Genomic DNA, 5855 nt, shown 5'->3' with positions numbered 1-5855 from the left:
TTGCACAGCCCATGCTCTTGCCTTCTTTGGCCCTTTTTCTTGCCCCAGTCCCTTTTGGCTCTTGTTCTTTGCACAGCCCATGCTCTTGCCCTCTTTGGCCCTTTTTCTTGCCCCAGTCCCTTTTGGCTCTTGTTCTTTGCACAGCCCATGCTCTTGCCCTCTTTGGCCCTTTTCTTGCCCCAGTCGCTTTTAGCCGTTGTTCTTAGCACAGCCCATGCTCTTGCCCTCTTTGGCCCTTTTTCTTGCCCCAGTCCCTTTTAGCCCTTGTTCTTTGCACAGCCCATGCTCTTGCCCTCTTCGGCCCTTTTTCTTGCACCAGTCCCTTTTTTGTTCTTTGCACAGCCCATGCTCTTTACCTCTTTGGCCCTTTTTATTGCTCCGGTCTCTTTTGGCTCGTGTTCTTTGCACAGCCCATGCTCTTGACTTCTTTGGCCCTTTTTCATGCCCCAGTCCCTTTTGGCTCTTGTTCTTTGCACAGCCCATGCTCTTACCCTCTTTGGCCCTTTTTCTTGCCCCAGTCCCTTTTGGCTCTTGTTCTTTGCACAGCCCTTGCTCTTGCCCTCTTTGGCCATTTTTCTTGCCCCAGTCCCTTTTTGGCTCTTGTTCTTTGCACAGCCCATGCTCTTGCCCTCTTTGGCCCTTTTCTTGCCCCAGTCCCTGTTAGCCCTTGTTCTTTGCACAACCCATGCTCTTGCCCTCTTTGGCCCCTTTTCTTGCCCCAGTCCCTTTTTTGTTCTTTGCACAGCCCATGCTCTTTCCCTTTTTGCCCCTTTTTATTGCTCCAGTCTCTTCTGGCTCGTGTTCTTTGCACAGCCCATGCTCTTGCCTTCTTTGGCCCTTTTTCTTGCCCCAGTCCCTTTTGGCTCTTGTTCTTTGCACAGCCTATGCTCTTGCCCTCTTTGGCCCTTTTTCTTGCCCCAGTCCCTTTTGGCTCTTATTCTTTGCACAGCCCATGCTCTTGCCCTCTTTGGCCCTTTTTCTTGCCCCAGTCCCTTTTAGCCCTTGTTCTTTGCACAGCCCATGTTCTTGACTTCTATGGCCCCTTTTATTGCCCCAGTCTCTTTTGGCTCTTGTTCTTTGCACAGCCATGCTCTTGCCCTCTTTGGCCCTTTTTCTTGCCCCAGTCCTTTTTGGCTCTTGTCCTTTGCACAGCCCATGCTCTTGCCCTCTTTGGCCCCTTTTCTTGCCCCAGTCCCTTTTTTATTCTTTGCCCAGCCCATGCTCTTTCCCTCTTTGGCCCTTTTTATTGCTCCAGTCTCTTCTGGATCATGTTCTTTGCACAGCCCATGCTCTTGCCTTCTTTGACCCTTTTTCTTGCCCCAGTCCCTTTTGGCTCTTGTTCTTTGCACAGCCCATGCTCTTGCCCTCTTTGGCCCTTTTTTGCCCCAGTCCCTTTTGGCTCTTGTTCTTTGCACAGCCCATGCTCTTGCCCTCTTTGGCCCTTTTTCTTGCCCCAGTCCCTTTTGGCTCCTGTTCTTTGCACAGCCCATGCTCTTGCCCTCTTTGGCCCTTTTTCTTGCCCCAGTCCCTTTTAGCCCTTGTTCTTAGCACAGCCCATGCTCTTGCCCTCTTTGGCCCTTTTTCTTGCCCCAGTCCCTTTTAGCCCTTGTTCTTTGCACAGCCCATGCTCTTTCCCTCATTGGCCCTTTTTATTGCCCCGGTCTCTTTTGGCTCTTGTTCTTTGCACAGCCCTTGCTCTTGCCCTCTTTGGCCCTTTTCTTGCCCCAGTCCCTTTTAGCCCTTGTTCTTTGCACAGCCCACGCTCTTGCCCTCTTTGGCCCTTTTTCTTGCCCCAGTCCCTTTTTGGCGCTTGTTCTTTGCACAGCCCATGCTCTTGCCCTCTTTGGCCCTTTTCTTGCCCCAGTCCCTGTTAGCCCTTGTTCTTTGCACAGCCCATGCTCTTGCCCTCTTCGGCCCTTTTTCTTGCCCCAGTCCCTTTTTGGCTCTTGTTCTTTGCACAGCCCATGCTCTTGCCCTCTTTGGCCCTTTTCTTGCCCCAGTCCCTTTTAGCCCTTGTTCTTAGCACAGCCCATGCTCTTGCCCTCTTTGGCCCTTTTTCTTGCCCCAGTCCCTTTTAGCCCTTGTTCTTTGCACAGCCCATGCTCTTTCCCTCATTGGCCCTTTTTATTGCCCCGGTCTCTTTTGGCTCTTGTTCTTTGCACAGCCCTTGCTCTTGCCCTCTTTGGCCCTTTTCTTGCCCCAGTCCCTTTTAGCCCTTGTTCTTTGCACAGCCCATGCTCTTGCCCTCTTTGGCCCTTTTTCTTGCCCCAGTCCCTTTTTGGCGCTTGTTCTTTGCACAGCCCATGCTCTTGCCCTCTTTGGCCCTTTTCTTGCCCCAGTCCCTGTTAGCCCTTGTTCTTTGCACAGCCCTTGCTCTTGCCCTCTTTGGCCCTTTTCTTGCCCCAGTCCCTTTTAGCCCTTGTTCTTTGCACAGCCCATGCTCTTGCCCTCTTTGGCCCTTTTTCTTGCCCCAGTCCCTTTTTGGCGCTTGTTCTTTGCACAGCCCATGCTCTTGCCCTCTTTGGCCCTTTTCTTGCCCCAGTCCCTGTTAGCCCTTGTTCTTTGCACAGCCCATGCTCTTGCCCTCTTCGGCCCTTTTTCTTGCCCCAGTCCCTTTTTGGCTCTTGTTCTTTGCACAGCCCATGCTCTTGCCCACTTTGGCCCTTTTCTTGCCCCAGTCCCTTTTAACCCTTGTTCTTTGCACAGCCCATGCTCTTGCCCTCTTTGGCCCTTTTTCTTGCCCCAGTCCCTTTTGGCTCTTGTTCTTTGCACAGCCCATGCTCTTGCCCTCTTTGGCCCTTTTTCTTGCACCAGTCCATTTTAGCCCTTTTCCTTGTCCCTTTAGTCCTTTTTGTTGTCTCTCCGCCCCCTTTTGCTCCTTTTCTTGGCCCACCCACTTTTCCTGTCCTCCAAACCCTAACACAGGCCCCTCCCTGTTTTGTGCAACCATTTCCCAGGCTCGGCTCGTGCTTGGCCCTAAGAGCCAGGCCAGACCCCCAGGCTCGGCCCTACCCATACATTCCTTGGCTCTCCCAGGTCTCCCAAGGATTGAGGAACACTGGAGACCCCACCACAGGGGAGAGCTGGAAAGATGTGAAGGGCATGTGGAAAACAGAGGTTGGCTGTGAGACGACAGAAGGCCTACCGAGTGAGTTGAGTGGCCTTTCAAGTAAAGCTGGGAACCAGCGCCCTGTTGCTGCCTTCTGGGAAAGGTAGTGAAAGGACCAATGTTTCAAAAGACTTTGTAATGGGTAGCTGGTCCCTAGCGGGGCTTCAGGGAATCAAAGAGAGTGCACCAAATGGCATTAAAGACATTAGCATCATTACGAGTCCGGCGGTAGCTGCGCCGGTAAAACCGGCAGGCTGCCGCCAGACTCATGACTTTTTCTGGTGCCTGGCTCCACGGAAACACCAGGGAATTAAGGAATTCCAGTGTTCCTGGAAGTCAGGCGCCGGAAAAATGTTAATCCCCATTCCCACATAGGACTCAATGGGAATGGGGATCACGGATGCACCGGCACCGTTAATAACGGTGCTGGTGCTTCCCGGAAAGTCTGCGGGTGGGTGTCGTCTAGCCCGCAAGGTCAGACCTGGCGGGTGGGACGGCAGGTGCCCCCAGACTCGGAGTGTGCCGGCCGGTAACAACATTATAAGTGAAAGACAGCCCAAGTGGTGTGCTCAGGCAAATGTAGTGACAGTATCAAGACGTCCAAGAAACATTGTGAGACAAAGAGGAGCTCCTTTTCTAATAAAATGTAAATTGCCCAGAGTGGACACCCCTCCAGCAAGGGAGAGGGTCAGAGACGTCAGTTAGGGGTCACCGCCTCTGTGGTCTCCCTTGCCACCCCTAGAAAAAAAGCTTTTTTTTTGTTTTATGTACGCTCCCGGGCTGTGGCGAGCATCATGTGACTCTTGTTTTTCGGAGTGGATGACTTTCTTGTTCAGGCCTCTTAAAAAACAGGGTGTTCCACAACTGTAACACTTTGAGCAGGGACCCTAAATAAGCAAGAATAGGAATAACACATAATGTGTCTTTCAGGAATTCTATCCAATAATTGCTGGACTCATTAACGGTTTATTTCAGGCACACTTCTGGTGGTGAGTCACTGATTTAGCCTGTTCTTAAACACCTCAACTCAGCCTTTCACACTTCTGATGTTGATAAATGAGAACCAACACAGGTTGGGTGATATTGTATGTATACCTTTGATATATAAAGCGCTTAAGCGTAAGTGCTAAGTAATAACATATCATTATCATTTGGCCTTGGACATCTGCTTGCATTCACAGTAATTTGGTAATATGGTCCTATACACACTGATATTAACGATACATATGGTGATCCATTCTTGTATGAAATGTATATAACATTATAGTGATATCGGAACCATATTTTTCGTAGTGTACTTAGGAACAATATGTGATGTCACTTCCTGTTTTGTCAAGGGATGAAAGATTGTATTCCATCGCTTCCGTGATGTCACTTTGAGGTGGTGGTGTGGGGAGCGGGGTCAAATGACATCACTTCCTGTGATGTAATTAGAGGTGAAAGGTCATGTGGTGTCACTTCCGCTACCCCTGGCATTTTGGTGAAATGACGTCCCTGGAGGGGGTTTCCCATGGAATGCATGATTCCGTAGCACAGCATTGCCTTTATGCCAGCAAGGAAATCTCCTGCTGGCGTGAAACCAAGTTGTTTTTGAAGGCAGAGAGCAAATGGGGGCCAGGGGGGTAGAAACACAACTAGCGAACTAGCACTGTGCCCCTGCCCTACGTGCAACAACAGTAAAAAAAAACAGAGGCTGAATGGAGGCATTAAGGGAGGCCACTTTCAGTATTCCTGATCATAAAATATAGTACTGCAATAGTGCCTAACTTCTAGACAACATCGGTGGGGGCAGGGGGCGGGGCGGGGGATTATGCAAGGACAGGGATACACCTAACCTTCCCTCACCAAAGTGCGACGCGGTGAAGGCATGCTCCTCTCAGAGCTGGAAAGTCAAGGCAGCGTTTTATACCCAAGAACAAATGGTTTATGGTAGTCAGAGAAATGAACAATATTGTAAGTACAGAGAAAGGTGGTCACGCTGCTCACCGACCCACAGTGACAAGAGCCTGTGTTTGCTGCCAGGTGATGTCTGCATCGGCTCCCCTTGTATATGATTGAAAGCCCTGACCTGTGGTGTGTTCAGCATCATGCTTGTCCTTCTTCACTGTTTACCCTGCTGAATTCACTTGTTACACGATTGGATATCTTTCAGGCCCAATTCCCCAGACCCTGAGAGAGGCAATTGATGATGTGTGTCCCAGAAGCCTTAGGCTTCAGTGGGTCAGGGATGCACCAGTCAGCCTGTTCGTCCGAGGTGAGTCCCTTTGCTTTGCCAGCTGCATGGTAGTACCTGCTTGGTGGCAGTACTGCGGGCAGCACCAGTAAAGGACAGGCTCGCGCACCAGCCAGACATTGTTTCATGTGAAGGGCTGCATGAGATACTGATGTTGCCATGTACATGATCAATGCTCTGTGTTGCCTGTGGCACCACTGGCTCTGAGTGTGAGTTGTTGTCACTGTCTGGTTTGCTTTGCCAGACTGGGCCATCATATTGTCTCGGGCACCAACGAAAACGTGGCCCACAGTTGCAAATGGCTATTCATTCCTTTTGTGACACTGTTCAAAATAGTAGCCAAGGGGGCGTTTTTGATAAAATGTGATGCAAATTGTGCATTTTAAAGAATATTTATTCAGCAACACTGCTCAAAAGTACTAGCTGCATAGTGAAGTAACTCACCAAATTGGCCAAAAAAAGTGCCCCACTTTGACCAATAAAACTGGCCATGGGCCTATTGCCGTATAGGCC

Source organism: Ambystoma mexicanum, chromosome 3p (assembly GCF_040938575.1).
Source record: "Ambystoma mexicanum isolate Mex_15411 chromosome 3p, UKY_AmexF1_1, whole genome shotgun sequence".
Classification (NCBI taxonomy): Eukaryota; Metazoa; Chordata; class Amphibia; order Caudata; family Ambystomatidae; genus Ambystoma; species Ambystoma mexicanum.
The sequence above is the reverse complement of the archived record's forward strand: the minus strand, read 5'-3'. Positions refer to the sequence as shown.